The sequence below is a fragment of the Mauremys mutica genome, chromosome 8, assembly GCF_020497125.1.
Source record: "Mauremys mutica isolate MM-2020 ecotype Southern chromosome 8, ASM2049712v1, whole genome shotgun sequence".
Lineage (NCBI taxonomy): Eukaryota > Metazoa > Chordata > Testudines > Geoemydidae > Mauremys > Mauremys mutica.
Genome location: NC_059079.1, coordinates 68,273,247 through 68,298,622, shown reverse-complemented (window position 1 = coordinate 68,298,622; position 25,376 = coordinate 68,273,247). Strand labels below are relative to the sequence as shown.

The 25,376-nt window shown below is 46.5% G+C and overlaps 1 protein-coding gene across 3 annotated transcripts in view; it reads right to left on the bottom strand.

The window, feature by feature from the left end:
- Positions 1–25,376, bottom strand: part of LOC123376395 (transmembrane protein 121) — a 160,706-nt gene that overhangs the window by 52,957 nt on the left and 82,373 nt on the right. Inside the window, exon 1 of one of the 3 annotated variants that reach the window (XM_045028347.1) lies at positions 10,056–10,076. The exons of 1 other annotated variant lie outside the window; for it this stretch is intronic. The gene's annotated coding sequence lies outside the window, so the exon portion shown is untranslated. Of the gene's footprint in view, positions 1–9,999; positions 10,077–25,376 lie in introns of those variants that run through there. One more of the 3 variants, XM_045028346.1, reaches the window with a different exon arrangement.

The window sequence follows — 25,376 nt, the reverse complement described above, 5'->3', positions numbered from 1 at the left end:
GCTGGGGCGATGCTGGGTTTCAGTTACCAAAGAAAGCAGGCAACAGTGAACCAGGTATCCAAATGGAAACAGAGGTTCTTGCTGGTGCCTTTCTCAGGGTCTTCGCCATTCTTTGATAGGGAGTATTGTGGGCTTTGGCTGCTGAATGACCTGGGGAGCAGTAACTATTCCCTTTACACATTACTCCATCTTCACCTAGGACAAGAAAAATCCTCCCGGCCCATAGGTTAATGAGGAGTCACTTCTTGTCTTCTATTTTCCAGCTTTCTTTCTTACCAGCCATCTAATAAATCTAGTAAAATTTGTCTTGCTGGTGTCTAATTCAATTCAGCTTCCTGAGAGCAGAGTTCCTATATCACTCACAGGTCTAACCAGCTGCATCAGTGGCATATGAGCCAAGCCAGCAGGCTGCTACATGCTGCTCAAGGAAAGCAATTACTTGGGAGGGGAACTTGCTCACCTGATTGACTGTAGGTTTAGGGGCTTCTCTGCCATTAGGTCTAATTGAATTACCAGGAGCTTTGAGCTCCAGGATCACAAACAGCTGACTGCTTCTAGCCTTATGCTTGGACAGTAAACAAGTTGCCACATAATTTGTGTGGAGATGAACATCACATACCACACTCTGTCTCAGTACTTACAGTGTCTGAGCACCTCACAATCTTCAATGTATTTCCTCACAACCCCCTTGTCAAGTAGGGCAGGGCTGTTATCTATGGTACTGAGGCACAAAAAGATTAAGTGACCTTCTCAAGCTCACACAGGAAGTTTGTGATAGAGAAGGGAACTGAGTCCCACCCTTGTAAGTCCTAGCCTAGTGACCTAACCACTATCCCATCCTTCTTTGCTATCACTAGTTAGTAGCTCCCCAACATCCAAACAAACTCCTCCATTGGGGAACAAACAGTTGCAGCTGCCATTCCACTGCACAAGATCAACTCTGTTCCAAAGCACGGGGGACCTGGGCAGGCATCAGCTGTGCTCTCTAATGTAAGCTAATGAAACTGAGAGCCTCCTTTAGAGGCTCTCAGTTTCATTAGCTTCAAAGGCAAAAATACCCACAGCTGGCATACAGCATTAACAAGCCTCAGCGCTCAAAGAATCGGCGTGATTTGTACATCTCCAACAATGTCCATCCAAGGGTCTCAAAGTGTTTCACAAACAAGTCAATAATGATGCTTCATAAGAACTCGGCACAGTGGAGAAGGGACATAGAGTCATTTCCAGCTTCCCTGAAATTCACTGGCTTCTTGGGGACAGCATGGGAGCTCTTCTACAAGGTACAGCAACACTGCACGAGAGTGAAGAGGAATACCATGCCTCATGAAAATTGCAGGGGTGATTTAAGGTTAGCTGAACATAATTAACTGAGCTGTACACTGGGATGAATATTCCTGCTCTTAGGGGAAAAATGTGCCAGGTGATTTAGATGACCAGAAATGGCAAGGGTGTGGATTTTATGCCTCATGCAAAGCCATCACTACATCATCCTTAACATCTTGTCTGGGAACATGTTCAGTGCTAGATCAAAAGAAAGGATGTGTCACAGACCAGGATGCAGGCAGTCAGAGCAGTAGTGGTCATGCTTAACTCTCAGAGCAGGAGTCAGGAACCAGAGCCAAGGGTTAGAGCCAGAAACTGTCAGGAATCAAACCAAGGGTCAGAGCCGGAGTCAGTTGCCAGCAGTGGAGCATAGAAGCAGGGATCTGGAACAAAGCAGGAGGGCAGGAATCAGGAACAAGACAGGTATCAGGAGTCAGGCAAGAAGGCAAGATCCAAGATTCCAGCCAGGAATTCACCTAATTGCTCAGACAACTTCCTGTGCCTTCTTCTGGCTTAAATAGTGAGTCTGAGCCAGTTGGAGAGACCAGATATCTTCTCCCATCAGAAGCTTCATGGGCGGTGCCTCTGGTGAGCTGAGGTCCACCCACTGACACTCCCTACTGGCATCAGCAAGCTGCCAGATGGTGGCTGTGGTCCAAGGACTGCCTGGGACCCAAGACCCCACACAGGATGCCATTAACAGTATCTCCAGCTAGTTAGGGGAGCATGTCGTTGTAATTTGGGGGACTTCATTTTGATAGCAGCCTTCAACTACCTGAAGGGGGTTCCAAAGAGGATGGAGCTAGGCTGTTCTCATTGGTGATAGATGACAGAACAAGAAGCAATGGTCTCAAGTTGCAGTGGGGGAGGTCTAGGTTGGATATTAGGAAAAACATTTTCACTAGGAGGGTGGTGAAGCACTGGAATGGGTTACCTAAGGAGGTGGTGGAATCTCCATCCTTAGAGGTTTTGAAGGACCAGCTTCACAAAGCCCTGGCTGAGATGATTTAGTTGGGGGTTGGTCCTGCTTTGAGCAGGGGATTGGACTAGATGACCTCCCAAGGTCTTTTCCAATCCTAGTATTCTATGATTCTACCCTCACCAGGTCTGCCTCTGCTTAGCTTAGAGTAACTAACAGGATTGTAGCTCCAAAGTCTGATTGCAGGGACAATGGCAGCCACCTGTTAACTCTATTCCCCAAAAGTGCATGGAAGTGTATTTAATGCAAATTTGCCCTCCAGCCTCTGATGTTGTCTCTGCCACTGAGTGATCAGGAAACAACTCCTCCTTCCAGTCCTAGACACAGGGAGGGGCTGACTCCCAGACCAGCAGGGAATTCCTCAAAGAGTGTGCTGCTGGCCTCACATTTCCTCCCTTGTTAGTTCCGAGAAGACACCAAGGGAGGGGGGGTGGCACTTACAACTGCATAAATTCTCTAAAGCAGGCTCCAAATGGGCAATTGGAAAATGCCTGACAATCCCCTGAGCCTAAATCACTCACCCACTTCCAGAGTATTATTTCCAGACTAGCAGAGAAGGTGTCAGGCACTATGTTAATCAAATCAGGAACCATCAGTGTACAGAATGTACATTGTGTTATCAACTGGAATAATACTGCATGGGGACTAACGGACACCCACAGCAAGTCAGTCTTGCTAGCAATTGTCTGCTGTACAACAGGGTCAGTGGATTCTTGTGCCATCACCACATGTCTCAGGGCTCCGTGGATCATGAAACCAAAGCAGCCTAAATGTTTTTGATCTCCTGAGGAGTGGCGCCCCTGTGGATTATTTCAACAGGTGAGTTTGTAATGTGAAGTGACCTGGTGCCATTCATATCTGCTGTGTGTTTTAGCTCTTAGGTCTTTGGAACACTGGAGTCAAGTGTATGTTTTCTAAAGCTGGTTAAAAAAATGCCATTTATTTTCCACAGGAAATTTTGATTTTTTTTAAAAATTCATGTGATCATGTTTGAAAACTAAAAATGTGCACCAAAAGAAAAAAGTTTTTCATTGAAAACAAAATGTTTTGACAAACATAAAAAGTTTTCAAATGTTTAAAAATGGTTCAGTGACAAAATGTCTAGTAGTTCCAGTGCTTTGAAGGTGTTCTTCTCGGAATGATTGATCCACCACATGTATGGAGCACCAATCACTGCAATAGCTAGGCGAATCATGGTCAAAGAGGGCTGGCTCTGGAGTGAATGCACCCTAGGCAATAAACTGTTGTTATCAACTGCAGGGAAGTGATGGATTCTCCATCTTTTGCAATCTTCAGATCCAGACTGGCTGCCTTTTTGCAAGATGTGTTAGTCAAACACAGATTATTGGGCTCAATACAGGAGTGCCTAGGGGAAATTCTTTAGCCTGTGATATACAGGAGGTCTATCTAGATCATCTAATGGTCCCTTGTGGCCTTAACATCTATGAAACTATGAACTCAGGTCAAGACTGGAGGATGAGGCACAGAACTTGTGTGTTCTGAGCTCACTCAGACCACACAGGAGCTGCCAACTGGAATGTTACTGCTCATGGAAGTACCAGAAATGGTGCTTCCTAGAAAGCCATAATGACTATTTTATTTTACAGTATTCCAAGTGTGCTAGCTTTCTGACAGTGCCAGTAAAGAAACAGGACCCTGCTTTGAAGCACTTACCCTCTTCACAGATACAGACGCATAGACTGTAGCTGCTGTATTGATTCAGTGAGAGGCATCCCCACTGCCCACTCTGCGCATCTAGTCACAGTATGACTGAGCAATTGTAGAAAGGTGCATGGTGGACTGGAATGAAACACACACTAAGGTAAGTGGGCACTGCCTAATGGCAAACCTGGATGCATTTCCCAAACCAGTGGATGTGGCACAATGGAGATCTGATTCCTACCTGTCTGACCGATGTGATGGTCCTAGTCTCAGGCCAACCTGAGAAGCAGCAGGGATCATTGGGAAAGTCACCCTGGAACAGCCACAGCATACAATAATCCCAAGACTACATCCCCATGCAACACCAGAAAGCGTCAGAGTCCCCTTGCCCTGGAGAGTGTAACATGGTGTGAAAATTAGCTGTACCAGAGCTCATTGTCTGGGAGATCAAATATTTATGGCTGCGTTCTCCTGCTTCCAATTTTAAGCTGTGCTGCCTTATTTGTTACAAATTTACACAAATGTTTAAAGACACGTTTACATTCTTTCTAAGTACAAAAGGCTTATTTCTCCATGTAGCATTTTGCTAGTTAGATTCAACCTCAACATTTCATCTCCGCCTGCATTCATCCTTGTCTTCAGTGCACTTCTTTTCCTCTTAGTAATGATTATCATTATGCTGAGAAAAATGGGTCATTTAGAGCTGTTTCTTTACTGCCTGAATAAAAGGCAATGGGATACAGGATATCATTAAAATTCTAAACCTGACATCCAACCTCAAAAACAACCTTCTTGGTATTCATATGTCTTCTCTGAGGCAGGCAGGAGGGGAGGTGGGAAGGCAGAGAAATAACTTTTCACAGTTTTCCAGTGAGACATGCTCTGTCTGCAGTGAGATGCATTTGCATGCAAGATCCAGCATGCTCATTAAGTGACATGTGTCAGGAGAAGAAAAAGAGCAGAGCCATGGGCATAGTCACTGGCAAACTGAGAGCAGAGCCATGGGCATAGTCACAACCTGGCACAATTCCAATGACTTCAATAGTGCTATGTGGACTTATGCCAGCTCAGAATCTGGCCCCAGGATATTAAGTAAGACTGACTTTATGGCCCTAATAGTGCTATTTATTACTCTCTACACACAGTCTCTAATCTACTCTCCATTCAGTTTTCTTTTGGACAACATTCATACCAGGAGAAGTCCAATTAATTTTCATGGTAGGATTTTGTGGGATACAGTATCAACTGATTTACAAAACTCTGGATATATTACATCTCCAATCCCAGTTCCAGGATAAAAAATGATCTCAGTTTGGTGGATCTCATCCTAGTTCCTAGTACCATGACACCACTGTTCATGACTGACAAATACGGGCGTGTATCTCAGCCTGCTGCTGCCCATGGTGATTTCTGTATAAATGTTTGTGACTGAGAGCTTCCTAATAAGGGACTGTCTGGGATGGCCCAGGTAGGAAGGAGGAGATGGCTCAAGATAGACATCTAGCACCTTACGTTTAATGGTAGTTAAGGGACAATGACAGAATTATTAGCTCTGCTGTCTCTAGAATCCCCCAGGTAGGCTGCGGAACTGATTTGATGGGAGGGACAGCCAAAGCCTGCCTACACTTAGAGATGCCTCATGGAGAACAAAAAACCCAGCATGGCTTAAAAATACACTCATGCACAGGAACTGGAGTGAAATGGGACATGTCAAGGAAGCAATGCCTGCTAAGATCACCCTGCTGTGATGGCAGGACCTTAGCTAAAACAGATGTGCACTGGCTTTTTGTTTCAAAAACCCTAATGCTTTTTTCCGACTGCTAAATAAAGGCAATTTTGTTTTAAGGAAGCTGTCGGTCACCATCTCACTGGTCAAAATTCCCAGTGGGAGGAAAAGTGGGCCTGAAATCCAGTTCCCCTCTGGGCAGTGGGGTTAATGGCATTGCCCTACCTCACAGGGGTGTTGTGAGGATACATGCACATGGGTGGCAAGTTTGTAAAAATTTTGGTGGGGCCCAGAACCCGCCCCCAACTCCGCCCCCCCCAACTCCGCCCCCACCTGCCTAAGGCTCTGGGAGGGGGCTCGGCGGGGGAGGTCTGGGATGCAGATCCTGGGCTGGGGATTAGGGTGCAGGAAGGGTGCTGGGTGCAGGCTCTGGGCTGGGGCAGGGGGTGGGTGTGCAGGAGGAGGTGAAGGGTGCAGGCTTTGGGATGGAGTTTGGGGTTGGGAAGGGGGAGGGAGTTTGGGGATAGGAGGGAGTGCAGGGTGAGGACTGTGGGGCTGAGGATGAGGGGTACATGATGCAGGAGGGGGCTCAGGGCTAGGGAAGAGGGTTGGGCTGTGGGGTGAGGGCTGTGGATGAGGGGTTCATGATGCGAGGGGGCTCAGGGCTAGGGAAGAGGGTTGGGCTGTGGGTGAGGGCTGTGGATGAGGGGTTCATGATGCAGGAGGGGGCTCAGGGCTAGGGCAGAGGTTTGGAGTGTGGGGTGAGGGCTGTGGATGAGGGGTTCATGATGTGGGGGCGCTCAGGGCTGGGGCAGAGGATTAGGGTGCGGGGGGATGAGGGGTTCATGATGTGGGGGCGCTCAGGGCTGGGGCAGAGGATTAGGGTGCGGGGGATGAGGGCTCTGGCTGGGGCTGAGGATTAGGGTGCAGGGGGATGAGGGGTTCATGATGTGGGGGCACTCAGGGCTGGGGCAGAGGATTAGGGTGCGGGGGGATGAGGGGTTCATGATGTGGGGGCGCTCAGGGCTGGGGCAGAGGATTAGGGTGCGGGGGGATGAGGGCTCTGGCTGGGGCTGAGGATTAGGGTGCAGGGGGATGAGGGGTTCATGATGTGGGGGTGCTCAGGGCTGGGGCTGAGGATTAGGGTGCGGGGGGAATGAGGGCTCTGGCTGGGGCTGAGGGTTTGGGGTTGGAGAGGCTCAGGGTAAGGGCAGCCTGCCTTGCCAGTAATGGCGGAGGGCAGGCACTAGGACCCTGCGGCAGCAGACAGCAAATCTGCTGGGAGCCCTCCGGGCAGCAGGCAGGGGAGAGGCGCGCTGTGTTCTGTCAGGCAGAGACGCAACACAACGCGGCGGGGGGGGGGAACACGCGGAGGGGGGGTGGCAGGCGGGGGCTGGGACCTGCTCCAGGCAGGGTCGCGGCGGCGGGGGGAGACCTGCGGTGGCCGGGGCCGATCCAGGCAGGACGGGGGGGGGAGGGGGGGAAGAGACCCAGCTCCAACTATTGCTGGAGCAGGGCGCCCAGCCCTGAATATTGCTGGGGCCCGGGCCCCACACAAATATATAACCTGCCGCCCATGTACATGCAGTAAAGCCAAGGTAGCTTCTGGAGATGCAGTGAACCAGATTCTGAGCTCTCTAAACCACACCAGGGACTGAGCCAGCGTAGACCTGGCCTCTGGACTATGGAGCTGAGAACTGCACTCCCATTGCATATTGAGCACAGCTGGGAATCGAGGCCACTGCATCTCCAGCAGCTGCTTTGGATCGCTCAGTGAAACTAATCAGGAATGGTGGGTTTCCCCTGGGGTGGCTCACACTTCCCATAGAGAAGATCCACATCTCTTCACAGACAGCTGCCAGCACAAATGCATGTCAGCAGAGGAGCTGCTGGAGCAACAGCATCAGAGAGGGAAGTTGTTTATTCACAGAATAGCGACTAGTTTCCCCTGCATGCCATTTGCCAATGCATCTCAGCTGTGAGCAGTATGGACCATGAGGAGCTCACGTGCCATGGCACATTGAGTCCTTAATGCAAAGAAGGGGAAATGCTTCCTGTTTCTCGTCTACTCTGCTTGGTCAGTGAGCTGGAAGCTGGTGTATGATGCCTTCAGGATGGAGACAACGCTCTCACTTCTCCTCAGAAGGATCATGGGACAGATGACTAGGCTTGGAAGATGTCTCTGAGAGGGGCTGGTCAAAGGAGGATTAGTGGTATGGCAGAAAGGACTGTGTTAAGTGCCCACAGACCAACCTCCACTGGACAAAACATCTGGTGGCTCAGTCTCTTTAAAATAAAGGGCATACTTCCATGTCCAGCTTTGGTCTTACATTTGTCCCATCACATCGCCTTTGGCCTATCTGCTCCCTTCCTTTTCCCAGGCTTGCTCCCTGTTACCCACTGTCTGCTGAATACTCACAACTGCCTTGACACATCCTCACTGGGAATATGTCATAATCAGCCTCCCTCTGGGCCAGGGTATGGGATGCACCAGCTCCCCCAGGAGGTCTGTGTTCTCCATCAATCTCTTACTCTGTGATGCAGGAAGGGTGGTCCAGTGGGGAGGTTCTAGCTGGGGACCAGTTAGAGCTGAGTTCAATTCCCTGTTTGTCACAGACTTCCAGTGGCAAAGTCACTTGGGCTTAGTGTAACTTAGTTCCCCCTCTGTACAATGGGGCCAATAGCTCTTCCCTGATCATGTGGGTACTGTGAGGTTAAAGACTCTGAGATGCTCAGATACCATGGTAATGGGGCCATCTTGATACCGCGGATAGAGTCTGCTAAGTAAAGAATTGACAACGAGGTCTCCTTCCTCCAGGCAATACCGCTCTTCCTGGCTGCAGTAGACCTCAGGAGATTTTGGTGCACACAGTGTGACACCCTGATACCCCCTTATTCACCACTGTCATGTTTTGCACAAAGTATGCCTTGTGAGGTATCATTCTAAAAGTCTTGATCATTCTAAAAGTCTTGATCTGCTACACATTAATAACTTGTTGAATTGTATGTGCTATCATCAAATGAGAAGTTATGAAGTTTGGCTATGTATGTGTTACTGAAACATGTTGTGAGGTTGAAAACACCCACAAGCAGCCTTTCATGTACAACAGTAAAAAGGCTAAACAATGATAATGACTTATTGAGGAAATGCACACAAGTTCGCAGATTACCCCAGAAACTGCGTACAATAGAAACCTCTCAGAAATAGCACTATTCAGTGGGAACTATTTGACCCAGGTCATAGCAAAAGAGCTTTTCAGCAAGTGGGAAGAAGGTATAAAAGGGGGAAATGACATCATGATGGTACCTCACTCTCCCTACAACAACACACCTGGAAACACCAGAGGAACACAGACTGAACTGGGGGAAGTGATGGTCCCAGGCTAAAGGGATTTCTAGCCTGTGTATGAAAATCTAGGAAACCCAAGCTGCAAAGCAAAGGCAGCTTGTGCCTTAAGAATCTCCCAGACTGTTTATCACTCAGGGTGAGAATTTGTTTAAGCTGCTTTGAGCTGTTTCCAATCATTTATAATCATCTAAACTCTATCTTTTGGAGTTAATAAACTTGTTTTTGCTTTATCTAAACCAGTGAGTTGGAGTGAAGTGTATGGGAATCACAGCTCAATGGGCAAAGGCTGTTGCATATTCCTCTCCACATTGAGGGAGGGGGCGAACTTTATGAGCTTATGCTGTACAGTTCCCTGTGCAGTGCAAGACGGTATAATTGTGGGTTTATACTCCAGAGGGGTGAATGTTTGCATAGCTGGGAGTTGCCTTGGTTGTAGTCTTCCTATGCAAGGGCTGGTCAGTGAGCCTGTATATAACTGCAGCTGGGTGTGTCCCTGACTGTATATATGCTGGTGAAAGTGCAGGCTGGAGGGCTTTGCAGCTTGTCACAGCAGTACAGTGTGAGAGGGAGCTCAGGCTGGTGGGTGAGGGGGTTCAGTGGTACTCCAGTTCCAGGTGGCACCCTGGAGGGAACCCTGACTCACAGTGATCCTCTGCCCTACTACTAGTCTGAAACTCCTCCCTCAAAATCAGGGCATGGGATGAAGGAGAGGAAATGCACAAGTCTTTGTACAGTTATGGGGAGCTACCTGCCCCCAGCACAAGGAGAGGGAGAGCCCAGCAGATACAGCACAGCCATTCACTGAGATTTCTGAAATGTCCTCTGAGCTGCTTTGCTCCCTCCCTTCACACCCAGGGTTGTGATTCCCTGAGGCTTTCTCTCCTGTCCCCATCCAAATGAGAAAGGCTTCTCCTTCCACCCCCACCTCCAACAGCTGGGGAACCCCCTGGTTAAGGCTACCTGCACCTTTAGGAAAGCTGAAACCTCAAATTCCTGGCCTCCCTTAGGATTCTCACCACCATCTCCTGCTTCTGCTCATTCCTCACCTGAGCTCAGCCTCCTGTTGTGACATCACACCTGTCCCCACAACAACCAGTTCTCATGGCTAGAGATGGGCCAGGCTGCAAACTTCAGGCCCAGTTTTGGGTCCAGATTTCAAACCCCTCGAAGCACAAGACATCACAAAGCTGGGATCCAGGCTTGGACCAGTGGTTGGTTTGGTTCAAGTTTGGTATTCCAGTTTAGGCCCAAATTTTTTGTCATGTTATAGCTAGAGGAGTGTGGGAAATGAGCAGCATACAGTACCTCTGCCATGATCTTCCCTTCTAGGGATAAAGAGTCCTGTGGCACCTTATAGACTAACAGATGTCTATAGTCTATAAAGTGCCACAGGACTCTTTGTCACTTTTTACAGATCCAGACTAACATGGCTACCCCTCTGATACTTGCCTTCCAGGGATGCCACTCACATTAGCCCCAAAGTTACATAACATTTGCCATCCCTCCCTTCTACTGGTAAAAATTACTGATATCAACAATAAAGATATGCACCAGAGTTGATAGAAGAATGTACACAGAGGGCCAGACGCTGACTGATAACCTTACTTAGTCTGAGTAGCATTGTATGCTGGGCACAGTCCCATTGCTTTCAAAGGGCCAATTCAAGGGGCTGGGTGACATTTAGTGGGAGGAAGAACCTGATTACAAGGAATGATTTAGAACTAGAGCTGGTGGGGAATGTTGCAATGCAGTCGTTTTCCCATCAGAAAATGCTGATTTGTCTGCGGGAAAGTTAGTTCCAACAAATGTTTCAACTCAAAAAAATTTAAAAAAAGTTTTGACAGTGTTTTTTTGGCATTTTGAAATTGAAAAATTCTGGTTTTCCAGTTCAAAACAATTTTGTGTTTAGAAATTTTAGCTACTTACAGAAAAACATTTTTTGATGGTCAAAATTGAAACAAAATGTTTTGAAATGATCAAAACGGCTCCTTTTTTTTGACATGAACTGAAATTTCTTTTGTATTTTCAGTTCATTAAAAAAATTGAGATTTTGAGTTTTTATCAGAATTTGAGATCGGAAAAAATGTGCTATATCTTGACATTTTTCACAGGACATGAAAGCCACATCTTCCTCATCTTTATTTAGAACTACTTGAAAAATAGACAAAAAATGACCTTATTTCCCAAACTTTTGGAGTTCTTTCTGCAGGGTTCAAAACAGATTCATTTTTTAAATAAAAAATGTTGTGAATTTTAAATTTTTTTTATCAAAAGCATTCTTGAAATTAGTATAGGACATTTCCATTTTATCCTGTGTCAGGTTTTCAGTAAACAAAACAAAATGAAAATGTTGCCAAGTTGCAAACCATTTCAATATGAGCTTTTGGTAAAAATTTAGATGACAAATGTAATGAAAATTTGTGACTTGTCTCTCTCACCAACAGAAGTGGATCCAATAAAATAGATTATCTCATCCACCTTGTCCCTCAAATATCCTGGGACCAACATGACTACAACTACACTGCATACATCTCCTGATATTTGGTGTTTTTCTTAAAGCCTCAGCTCCTGTGGTCATGTAAATACAATGGAATCTCAGCTTTTGTGTAATTAATAAGTCAGTTCATGGTTGAACAGACCAGCTTAAAAACTTTGTACCTTGTATGTTGGGTGACCCAGGTACAGCTTAATAACTCAAACTCAAAAGGCAAATAAAAAGAACCCCAAATCTTTTATTTCTTTGGCCAATTTCATGAATTTGGGGGCCTAACTCAGGATGTCTAGCTGGCAGCCGGTATCAAGCGGAGTGCCCTAAGGGTCAGTCCTGGGGTTGGTTTTGTTCAGCATCTTCATTAATGATCTGGATGATAGGATGGATTGTACCCTCAGCAAGTTTGCGGATAACACTAAGCTGAGGGGAGAGGTAAATATGCTGGAGGGTAAGGATAGAGTCCAGAGTGACCTAGACAAATTGGAGGACTGGGCCAAAAGAAATCAGATAAGGTTCAGCATGGATTCACCAAGGCAAGTCATGACTGACTAACCTAATTGCCTTCTATGAGGAGATAACTGGGTCTGTGAATGTGTTATTCCTTGATTTTAGCAAAGCTTTTCATACTGTCTCCCACAGTATTCTTGCCGGCAAGTTAAAGAAGTATAGGCTGGATTAATGTACTATACGGTGGAGAGAAAGCTGGCTAGATCGTCGGGCTCAACGGGTAGTGATCAATGGCTCCATGTCTAGTTGGCAGCCGGTATCAAGCGGAATGCCCCAAGGGTCGATCCTGGGGCCGGTTTTGTTCAATATCTTCATTAATGATCTGGAGGATGGTGTGGACTGCACTCTCAGTGAGTTTGCAGATGACACCAAACTGGGAGGAATGGTTGATACGCTGGAGGATAGGGATAGGATACAGAGGGACCTAGACAAATTAGAGGATTGGGCCAAAAGAAACCTGATGAGGTTCAACAAGAACAAGTGCAGAGTCCTGCACTTAGGAAGGAAGAATTCCATGCACTGCTACAGGCTGGGGACCGACTGGTTAAGCGGCAGTTCTGCAGAAAAGGACCTGAGGATTACAGTGGATAAGAAGTTGCATATGAGTCAACAGTGTGCCCTTGTTGCCAAGAAGGCTAATGGCATATTGGGTGCCTTAGTAGGAGCATTGCCAGCAGATCTAGGAAAGTGATTATTCCCCTCTCTTTGACACTGGTGAGGCCACATCTAGAGTATTGCATCTGGTTTTGGGCCCCCCACTACAGAAAAGATGTGGACAAATTTGAGAGAGTCCAGTGGAGGGCAACGAAAAATATTAGGGTTCTGGGGCACATGATTTACGAGGAGAGACTGAGGGAACTGGGGTTATTTAGTCTGCAGAAGAGAAGAGTGAGGGGGGATTTGATAGCAGCCTTCAACTACCTGAAGGCAGTTTTCCAAAGAGGATGGAGCTAGGCTGTTCTCAGTGGCGGCAAATGACAGAACAAGGAGCAATGGTCTCAAGTTGCAGTGGGGGAGGTTTAGGTTGGATATTTGCAAACATTATTTCACTAGGAGGGTGGTGAAGCACTGGAACGGGTTACCTAGGGAGGTGCTGTAATCTCCATACTTTGAGGCTTTTAAGGCCCGGCTTGACAAAGCCCTGGCTGGGATGATTTAGTTGGGGTTGGCCCTGCTTTGAGCAGGGGGTTGGACTAAATGACCTCCTGAGGTCTCTTCCAACCCTAATCTTCTATGATTCTATAAGTGTGCAATACAATGCTGCACTGGATGGGGAGCACATATAACGGGTACCACTGGAATCTTGATGCCTCTTTTTGTCTGATACCAGTCCGAGTACTTATCCAGTTGTCAAGATTATTGCACCGTTTTTCTAGTTTACAATTCAGTACATGCTGTTCTCACTGTGTCTCTGTTAAACATCCACTACCGCTAGCTGGAGATCCTGACATGCCCATTGTAATGGAGTACTCTACTCCCAGCGGGCTCTGTGCCATCCTGGCTAGTGAGTAGCTCATCACTTCTGGAGAGTGGAGGCCAGGTTCTTTCAATGCATGCTAGAGATGACTCTAGTGCAAACAATGGAAAATCTGAGTCCAGGTTCTATTCCTGATTTAGATCACAAGTGAATATTATTGGGGCAAGTCTTCTCCTTTACTCCCTCATGGACTCTTGGTCTGTAGCCCCAAACTGACAGTAAATCCAGCTGAGTGGGGACAGTGGGCTGAGTTCGAGGGGCACTGGCAGAGCTGTAAGGGAACAGGGGGCTGGGAGAGCAGGGAAGTCAGAATTGAGAGGCATTGGCAGAGCTGGGGGTGAGGAGATCAGGCCTGGGATAGCAGAATCAGAAGAGGAGCAGAAGAGAGGGGCATCCACAGAGCTATGTGTGTGAGGAGCCTAAGACTGGACAAGCAGGGGGTGCTGGAGGTTAGAGGGATGGTGTCTTTATTGGCAGAGCTGGGTGAGGAGAGCAGAAGTGGAAAGTGTCCTGTACGTCAGGGTTGAGTGCTAGTGACAGAGCTGTGTTTGGAGCAGCCTTTCTGCAACCTTCTTCTGACGTTAGCAATTACTCTTGTATAGCACAAACCCTAAACTCACCCAACCAGTCCTTTTAAAAATCACCTAATTTCCTACTATCCTTGGACACTGTGAATCTACTGCTCTGCTCCTTTGTCTCTCCTGAGAGGAGGGCTGGAGGGCCCCACTCCAGAGGTCTGTTGCCAACTATTAACTAAAAATGTTTCTGCAAATTGCACTGATTAACTGTAGCAAGTAACCCCCGGCCCAGGTCAGGCCACATGACAGGCTCTCTGAGGGGAACGCCAGGCAGCCATGGGCAGGGGCTGCACAGAATGCCTCTCTCCTTGTGGCGCTGGAGGATCCAGGAAGCCAAAAGCATTATCCTCCAGTGTGCTTAATTCCTGGCCTTTCAGGGTGCTTGATTCATCACCAGAAGGAGAATGGGAATGACAAGAGGGGAGGAGTGTTGCATGCTGCAGTCCTGGCTTGTGGCAGAAGCTCCCAGGCTGGGCATCAAAGCCTGTGGGAGATAGTTTGTGGTGACACTGATCTGCCTGTCTCTATCCCCTCTCCACCCAAGCCACAGCTACTGGGGTGGCAGACACACAGTAATGGATAGGGGTCTCCAAGGCTGGGACAGCTGGGGTGTTCCATGAGGGCCCTGGTGGGAAACCAGTGAAAAAGTTAATGGGGCTGGATAAGCGCTCCAGACAGGGCCCACGTACACTAGTGAAAGGACAGTTTCAGGGGTTGTGGGAGAACATGGCTTACTCCTTTTACATAAACCCAGTCTGTTATAGCCATGTTGCCATGAGCCACATTACAGTGGACACAATCGCCTGGCATGGCAGAGACTACAGGGAAAGTGTCCGATCCCAAGGAGGGGATTGGCCCACAAGAGTTTGTTCCTATGATGTCTGGTTTTTGACTGGTGTTTCATTGGCTGAGTGCACTGTCAATGATATACTGTTGGGTGGAGTCTGTGGAAGCCCAGAAAAAGGGGTCTGAACACAGCTGATATTTTTCAAATTCCCTCTAGACTCTGACAATAATCACTAAGCCAACCGGCACAGAGAGATACAGCACACGGGGAAGGGGCTGTGGCTGGCACCAGCACTTGGCTCCCACAAGGCCCAGATCTCTCTTCTCAGAGGATTTTGTAGCCATCTAATTGGGGTGGGGATGGGAATTTCACCAAACAGCATTAGGTGCTGGGAGACCCAGCGGTTCTGTTCCTTATTAGCAGAGAGGGTGAGAAATGTCCTGACCATCTAGTATTCAACTTTGCAGCCATTAGAAAATGCAGAGCTAGAAATGTGCTCCCCCTGGGGCTGAGATTGTGTCTGGGACTCCACTGGGACAGTCTGGTTCTATCTTCAGCCACTAATTTGTCTGTCAAAAAAAGAGAAGCCAAACTTGCTCCACCCTATACAAAACCTGCCTTCATATTGCTCATGGGACCGTTCCCCTCCCAGAAACTGAATGTTTTTTTTCTTATTATCCTGAATATCTAATATTTTCCCTCAAAACTGTTTTTCAACAGATTTTTTTAACAAAATGAATTTTTTTGTTATGTGCATCTGCTTGCTGCAGAAAAATTCAACTTTTCATAAAAAAAAAACTACCACCACCCTGCTCCCCCACAAAACTGAAGAAATTCAATTAGGAAATTCTGCTGCAGTGCTTCTTAGGAATTGTAGTTCAGATGCCAACACTTATTTTCCTGTATGGGTCCAGTTATCCAACCAGACCATGTTTCCTGTAACGCACTCAGCAATGTGGTGCACCATGGGAGATGTAATCCAGCCCTGCAGCATAGCCCAAAGGGGAGAATGTGGTCATGAGGCACCCAAACCACAACTCTCACAAGGCCCCACAATGGCATTTCTGAATCAGTTTTCTCATTTGCAGCTGAAATGGTTGGGCTTTTGATTTTTGGCTGAAAAGTCATTTTTTCTGACCAGTCATATTTATTATGGGTTAATTATTTTACTAGGGATAAAATTTATGAAATGTTAACTGCCGGGATCATGCTTTTTTCCTTTCCTGAAGCTCAGTGCTACATTTGCTGTTCTCTACTCATCTGCTACTTCCTCCGGCATCCTCCAACTGTTTGCCCGATGCATCTTGTAGCTCCCTGCCTTGGTCGGTACTGCACTGGAAGCGGCAGCACAACTTTCTCACATGCCATTGCCCAGCAGTGGGCCTCCTGACCAGAGGGGGCACCCATAGAGAGAGGATCCCAGTTGCTATGTCCATTCAGTCCTTTGCTTCCCTGATGAGGCTGCCAACAAGAGCGATCTATTGGGAACAATGGAAAGTCGCATTCAAGCTATTGTCACCTATGTCATTCTATGACAAATTTGTGGCTCATTCACAGCACCCTTCGTGCATTTCTCTCTGTGTCTCACAACTGTTACCAAAGCACAGGCAGTGGATAAATGCTGCTGTATGGGTGGGGATGGAGGACAGATCTGGGAGAATTGAGACATCTGGAAATGTTGTGTTTTCGCAGCCTTTCCACTGCTCCTTCTTTAGCCAAGATTACTCTAGCTCTTTTCACTGTCAGCATGTCAAACCCACATCTTCCACCCTGCCCCTCATCACCCCCAAATACCTTCCACACAGTTCCAGCTGAGTAAGCCATTTCATATCCCATCTTCGGGTTCTACACAGGGACCATCACACAGATGTCTCTGATTAACATTCACAGGCATTCAGCTCTCCTAACAGGAGAGTAGAAGAGACCCTATAAGGTTGTAAATACACAATCCTGTATGCAAGGTCTGCTCTAACACCGCTTCCTTACCAAGCTACCTTCCTGTATTTAGCTTATTTACATGGTGCATACTGTATCGCTGTCTTGGTAGTTAATTAGTATGTAACTAGGCAGCTAACAGCTGTCATGTAAGTATCATGAAATTCATGCCTTGTAGCTTGATGAATTGTCAGAATGAATAAGCATGTACTAGCCTCTCAAAAAGGAGACATAAGTGCATTTCAGAGGGGATGAAAGGCACCAGAGTGACAGCACTTGGGAGCAAAGTCCCCTCTTTATACACAGAGCAGGCAGCAGCCGTACACGTGTTCTCCAGGCTGCCCTTTGGCCAACATGCCTCTGCTCTGACTTGCAGGGATATTCCCACAACCCCTTCAGTCCTTAGCCTGTGTGCTGAGGCTGCCAGGAAGAGACCACTTTGGCTTTTCTGGTGGGTTTGTGATATTGGGTGCCTGCCCCCTGAGAATTGCACTGAGATCCTCAACTTGCACAGGCAGCCAAAGAGCTATGATATAGCAATGACCTGGATTTCAATTGGGCTTCATAAGCAACTTCTAATGCCCTGGGCCGTAGCATCCCCTCTGCAGTGCCCTGTAACCTTGATATGACAATATCCTGGACAAACCTTATGGAACTAAGTGTTTTTGGGGGTCCATTATAATAAAAATGCAATTGTTTATGTGATACTATGGAATTCTATGTAACTTCTCTAGGCGATGTCATTAATGACATTTCTAGGAAGTATTAAGAACTTCAAAGCACTTTTGGGGACAATACATGTGACATGAATTTCCTAGGAAATACTTGAGGTGAGGGGAATGCAATTAACCCACCCAACTTTCTAAGCTTGACCTTGAGCATAAAAACATTGTCTGGCTGATTACCTGTTCACAGTCTCCTCAAAGGCTCACACTGGCTAAATGAATGACTCACAGAGTCGTGAGGATTCTTGTTCTGGGCAAAAGGGTGTTATGAACTTGAAACTACAGGAACCCCCTGTGTGGGGTTGTAGGACTGCTCACCGGCCAGAGCCCATGTTGGAGTTTGAGTTTTATTGTTTTTAATGTTTTCTCTGTAACACTTACCTTAAGAATAAACTTGCATCCGACAAAGTGGGTATTCACCCACGAAAGCTCATGCTCTAAAACGTCTGTTAGTCTATAAGGTGCCACAGGATTCTTTGCTGCTCTTAAGAATAAAGTGTGCTTGCTTAGAAAGAGCTGGATGGTAACATATACCTATGGCAATGACACTGTGTACCACCTCTGAGGAGAAGCCAAAAGAAGCCAGTTTTGGCAGCCTGTCTAGCTGAGGATTTCACAGTATAATCAGGGAACTGTGCAGCCTGGAAATACTGTAGTAAGAAGTCAGAGAGATGCATGTCTCCATCCAAGAAGGGGAGTGGCCTGGGGAGTCAGAAACCTGAGGGTGGGTGCCCTTGCTGACCACTGAGGGGAAATACAGGTGCAGTTGCCATGAACCGTGAAAGCTTCATAAGCAGTTTCTATACCCATGGGACACACTGTCCCCTGTTCAATGACACTCAGTCTTTCTGGTATTCGTGGGAGAGTGGCCAGCCAGAGCAATGGCCTTTCTAAGCATCAGAGGGGTAGCCGTGTTAGTCTGGATCTGTTAAAAGCGACAAAGTGGGTATTCACCCACAAAAGCTCATGCTCCAATATGTCTGTTAGTCTATAAGGTGCCACAGGACTCTTTGTCACTTTCTAAGCATGTCACTAATGAGAACTTGCCAGAGGACTTGCCAGTAGGCAACCAATTAAACCATGTGTCATAAACAGATAGTTAAGGGTTAATGTCTCTTTTACCTGTAAAGGGTTAAGAAGTTCAGTAAACCTGGCTGACACCTGACCAGAGGACCAATAAGGGGACAAGATACTTTCAAATCTTGGTGGAGGGAAGTCTTTTGTTTGTGCTCTTTGTTTTGGGGGTTGTTCGTTCTCGGGACTGAGAGGGACCAGACATCAATCCAGGCTCTCCAAATCTTTCTGAATCAGTCTCTCATGTTTCAAACTTGTAAGTAGCACAGGCAAGGCGTGTTAGTCTTATGTTTGTTTTCTCAACCTGTAAATGTTCCTTTTTTGCTGAGAGGATTTTACCTCTGTTTGCTGTAACTTTGAACCTAAGGCTAGAGGGGTTTTCTCTGGGCTATATAAATCTAAGTACCCTGTAAAGTATTTTCCATCCTGATTTTACAGAGATGATTTTTACCTTTCTTTTTCTTTAATTAAAAGTTTTCTTTTTAAGAACCTGATTGATTTTTATCTTTCTTGTTTTAAGATCCCAGGGAATTGGGTCTGGACTCACCAGGAGTTGGTGGGGGAAAGGAGGGGGGAATGGTTAATTTCTCCTTGTGTTAAGATCCAAGGGGTTGGATCGGTATCACCAGGGACTTGGTGGAAAAGCCTCCAGGCTATCCAGGGAGGGGAAAGTTTCGGGGGGACAGGGAGTGTGCCAGACACTGGAATTCTGGCTGGTGGCAGTGTTACCGGATCTAACCTTGTAATTAAGCTTAGAAGTGTCCATGTAGGTCCCCACATCTGTACCCTAAAGTTCAGAGTGGGGGAAAAACCTTGACATGCATGGCATTCAAATAACTGGAACAGGCTGTAATTCAGAGTCCTGTCTCCCAGAATAAACATGGCCTTTCACCTCCGGGGCTCCATTCCTGAGGCAGTGGTTGTGCCAAGACAAAGAAGCAGTACAGTCTGGAAGCCTTTCCTGTGAAGAGAGAAAACGCTACTTGCCCTTTCCGGGCTCCGAGCCCTTCTAAGACTCTAGGGCCAGATTTTAATTACACTGTTGCAGGCTTCAATTAATGGAGTTAGTCCAGATTCCACAGTGCTACTGTGATAAGAATCTGGGCCCAGGTTTGCCCCCTCCTACACCAGACAAAGAATGTGCAAGAATCTTAGAGCTTGTCTACATTTAAAGCGCTTCAGTGAAGACACAACCCATGCCAACAGGTGCGGTTCTCCCATCGGCATAGGTACTCCATCTCCCCAAGAGGAGGTAGTTAGATTGATAGAAGAATTCTCCCATCGATGAAGTACTGTATACACTGGGAGTTAGTTCGGTTTAACTGTGTTGCTCAAGGAGGTAGATTTTTCATATCTGAGCGGCGGAATTATATAGACAATTTCCTAGTAGACCAGACCTTAGACATGAAAGCAAAACCAATCTCTATACATTTAGCACTGGTGATGGGAACGCAGCATCGCTTCCTAATTCTGTGCTGGCCCTCAGCTGTTTGTGCCCCCACACCAATCAGAGGCTGCCACTCTTGTTTCCCTTTAGCCCAGCGGTAGGCAACCTATGGCACGCATGCCAAAGGCGGCACGTGAGCTGATTTTCAGTGGCTCTCACACTTCCCGGATCCTGGCCACCCGTCCAAGGGGCTCTGCATTTTAATTTAATTTTAAATGAAACTTCTTAAACATTTTTAAAACCTTATTTACTTTACATACAACAATAGTTTAGTTATATATTATAGACTTAGAGAAAGAGACCTTCTAAAAATGTTAAAATGTATTACTGGCATGTGAAAACTTAAATTTCAGTGAATAAATGAAAACTCGGCACACCACTTCTGAAAGGTTGCCAACCCCTGCTTTAGCCCAACACAGATGGCTGGAGCCTGATTGGGTACAGCATCTCTTTTCATAGAATCACAGAATCGTAGAATATTAGGGTTGTATAAGACCTCAGGAGGTCATCTAGTCCAATCCCCTGCTCAAAGCAGGACCAACACCAACTAAATCATCCCAGCCAGGGCTTTGTCAAGCCGGGCCTTAAAAACCTCTAAGAATGGAGATTACACCACCTCTCTAGGTAACCCATTCCAGTGCTTCACCACCCTCCTAGTGAAATGATTTTTCCTAATATCCAACCTAGATCTCCCCCACTGCAACTAGAGACCATTGTTTCTTGTTCTGTCATCTGCCACCACTGAGAACAGCCTAGCTCCATCCTCTTTGGAACCCCTGAAGGCTGCTATCAAATCCCCCCTCACTCTTCTCTTCTGCAGACCAAATAACCCCAGTTCCCTCAGTCTGTCCTCGTAAGTCATGTGTCCCAGTACCCTAATCTTTTTTGTTGCCCTCCGCTGGCCTCTCTCCAACTTATCCACATCCCCTCTGTAGTGGGGGGACCAAAACTGGCCACAGTACTCCAGGTGTGGCCTCACCAGTGTCGAATAGAGGGGAATAATCACTTCCCTCGATCTGCTGGCAATGCTCCTACTTATACAGCTCAATATATCATTGGCCTTCTTGGTAACAAGGGCACTGCTGACTCATATCCAGCTTCTCATCCACTGTAATCCCCAGGTCCTTTTCTGCAGAACTTCTGCTTAGCCAGTCTGTCCCCAGTCTGTAGCGGTGCATGGGATTCTTCCTTCCTAAGTGCAGGACTCTGCACTTGTCCTTGTTGAACCTCATCAGATTTCTTTTGGCCCAATCCTCAAATTTGTCTAGGTCACTCTGGACCCTACCTTCCAGCGTATCTACCTCTCCCCCCAGCTTAGTGTCATCTGTGAACTTGCTGAGGGTGCAATTCATCCCATCGTCCAGATCATTAATAAAGATGTTGAACAAAAATGGCCCCGGGACTGACCCCTGGGGCACTTCGCTTGATACCGGTTGCCAACTAGACATTGAGCTATTGATCACTATCAGTTCAGCCTGACAATCTAGCCAGCTTTCTATCCACTTTATAGTCCATTCATCCAACCCATACTTTCTTTAACTTGCTGGCAAGAATACTGTGGGAGATCATATCAAAAGATTTGCAAAAGTCAAGGTATATCACATCCACCACTTTCCCCTCATGCACGGAGCCAGTTATCTCATCATAGAAGGCAATCAAGTTGGTCAGGCATGACTTGCCCTTGGTGAATCCATGTTGACTGTTCCTGATTGCCTTCCTCTCCTACAAGTGCTTCAAAATGGATTCCTTGAGTACCTGCTTCATGATTTTGCCTGTAGTTCCCCGGTCTCTCTTTCATCCCTTTTTAAAATATGGGCACTATATTTGCCTTTTCCCAATTGTCTGGGACCTCCCCGAGCACTATGCATTTTCAAAGATAATGGCCAATGGTTCTGCAATCACATCAGCCAACTCCCTCAGCACCCTTGGATGCATTAGCTCTCCACACATTGACTTGTGCACATCCAGCTTTTCTAAATAGTCCTTAACCTGTTCTTTCACCACTGAGGGCTGCTCACCTCCTCCCCATACTGGGTTGCCCAGTGCAGCAGTCTGGGAGCTGACCTTGTCTATGAAGACCGAGGCAAAAAAAGCATTGAGTACTTCAGCTTTTTCCACATGATCCGTCACTATGTTGCCTCCTCCATTCAGTAAGGGTCCCACACATTCCCTGACCTTTTTCTTGTTGCTAACATACCTTTTCCTCTTGTTCAAAGCCCTCCAGAGCAGTAACTCCCCTTAGGAGAACCCCAACTAAGCTCTTCATTACTTAGCTCAGCATTGTGCTTACTAATCACTGTTTCCTGCCAAAGGAAATAATAGCCTATGGACTGCTCTTGGATCTTGCTATGACACTCATGCTTTACTCCCAAGGAGCACATGTATCTGTCTCACCCTTCAGGATATTCCCACTCTCTGCTTTCCCCCGCCTCTGCACACTCCTTAGCTAATGGCAGGCCGTGGAGTCTTTCTTCAGAACTGCTATGTAGTCAGCTAGAGGGGGCCCCTTAAGTTTTCTGAAGCAGTCTCCCTTCCCCTGACATCCCAGGCTTGTATGGCCAGGATTTTGTTTCTGTATGAGGGCCTGTATATCTATCTAGCCAAGGTATTTCTAGAGCATCTGAGCACCTCACAATCTCTACTGTATTTATCCTCACATCACCTCTGGGAGGCAGGGCAGGGCAGGGCTATTACCCCTTTGTACAGATGGGAACCAAGGCAGAGGGAGACTAAATAACTTTCCCAAAGTCTCACAGGATGGCTGTGGCAGAGCAGGGTGTGAACATCAGGCTCCAGAGTCCCATGCTAGTGCCCTCACCCCTTGGCCAACCTTCCTTTCGAGTTTTTCTCCATTTGCCATTGCTGTCCAGTTGGCAGTAGCCATAGCAGTAGTCCTTTGAGCTTGATGGGGAGCTGGGCCTATTTTGCTAGAGACCTTGATCTTAGTAATGAATCTGCCTTTGCTTCGACTCCTCTTCAAGCACTGAAACGGTAGGTGCTAGCTGGTGGTAAGTAAGACACATGCTTTTCATTTCTCACTAGCTGCTAATTCTTTCCTCCCCATGATTACCTGTGTATTAGCTCCCAGAGGAAGAACACCAGAATTATACCTAATACAAAGGTAATCGTGGTGAGGAAAGAATTAGCAGCTAGTGAGAAGTGTGTCTCTTACTTACCACCACTTAGCACAGATGATTTCAAAGTGCACGAAGAGGAGGTGAAGCAAGGAATCAAGATTTGACAGAGTGTCAGAAGGGCATATGCCCAAGATGTAGTTCTCATCTGTTAGAGGAGACTGACTCCAAAGTAAGGACTCTATACAGACCTTCTTTGTGCTGCTTACTGTTTTCCCAGTAGAAATTCCTATAGATTTTGTACTGGTGGCAGCACAGAGTGGGTTTCTCAATGGGTAGTGGGGCAGACTCCATAGCTGAGCTGGTAGAGCTGAATCATCTTGGTAGGGCTCTGGCCCACTCAGGGTGGGGACAAGCAGCTGTGCCTCAGGGTAAGAGACCAGAGCCAGCCCAGCTGTGGAGTGCCACGCCAGATGCCCTGAGCTACTGCTTGTAAGTGACTCAAGTGATGAGTGGGCTTTCACATGGTGGAGTTGTGGTTGTCAGCAGGACTTCCAGCTACTGGCACCTTATTAGGACTGGAGTGGGGTGAGGAGGTTGAATAACCACTGTGCTGATGGTGGTATCCTTGCTTTTACATCTATAATTACTGAGTGGTCTGGGGGTTGTGTTTCTGTCTATGTTCCATTTCCCTTTCAGAGAAGATTCCTTTGTTCAATACGCCAAGACCCATAGGTGCTTTTGAGTGGGAAAGAACTGCCTGCTAAGGGGGACCAGCAGAGTTTTCTTTTTTCCAGAGCTGAGATACAAGTAAGACTATGGGTGGGAGCTTGACATGTTTGATTTAGTTGTTTTCCAAAGGGCACCCCTAAATACTTGAATCTGGTCATTGTTGCTGCCATCAACACCTGGCAGAATAGTTCCATCTAGAGCCAAACTTGCACCAGTTTAACTTTAAATTGGTTTTAAAATCATTTTAGTTAAAGCACTGCAAACTGTTATGTTAACATTCTTAATCTGATTTATAGGGATTTAGCTTGTCAGCTCCTTACCAAATTAAAGTAAGTCAGTATTGCCCAGCTTTAAAATGAATTAATAGTGGCCACACTGGAGATTGCACCAGATTTACTAATTTGATTTTTTTAAAAAAACATCTTTATTTAAACCAGTGAATACAGACAATGCCATAGAGCCATGCTTTAGGGAGAAGCTATTCTCCTGTGGTTTCTCCTGGAATGAAAAGCATGTGTATTGCCATACAATCTGGCTAGGATATAAACAAACTGTGGGTTAAATTCTCCACTGGTGAAGTCATGGGAGCTGCATCCAATTTACACTAGCTGAGAATTTGGTCCCATATGCCTAGTGAACAGTCTTGCATAAGAAAACAATACAGCTAAGGTGGAGTAAATAACCAAACCTGTTAGGATACACGCATGGTGTAAATGCCTACATTTTCTTTGGCTGATAGACATGCTTTGTTAAATCCCATCACCTAACTTATCCCAAGTCTTGCTAGGCAGGATTGAACAGCATAGGGTGAGATACAGATGGCCTGTTAGAACTGAGAGTAGAAGCTCAAATACCATTACAGGCATCGTTTCTTCTAGCGACAACCGGGAAATTTATGTGCATAAGTTTCATTAGTGTTCATGAGTTACCTGTGATAACAGAGCTCCTTACAGTCAATTATACAGACTTCTGTGGGCAAAATTTAGTCCATAGTATCAATGAATGTTACAGGAGTCTATAGAGGAGGGGAATATATCGCCTCCACGTTTCAACACAATTGTTAATCAAGGGTGCTATTCCTGATGGTTTCCATGGACAGAAGTCAAAGCATTAACATTTTGAGCACCATGCACTTATTTGGTTTGGCAAGTGTCTAATTTTGGGTAAAAATGCAATAAACATCTTCAGGCAGGAACTGAACTTCACTGCATATTGTCAAACCATAGAACATGATGTGAAACTTTTTACTAGCACCCTGGCACCCCTTCCATATTATTACTCCAGCAGAGTAAGTGAAACAGCCATTCTCTCCTCTAGATAGATGCTATTTATTGTGTTATTTTATCTGGTGCCACATTTTCTGAAAAATAGAGAAGATTCTTGGATTCTAAATTGAGAACTTCTCTACTATTCCACATTTCACTTCCGTTATTTACCCTTTATCATTCAAGTGACCTGTTGGGCCAGTAGAAACCAGATATATAATCCTCATTTGCAAACTAATCATTTT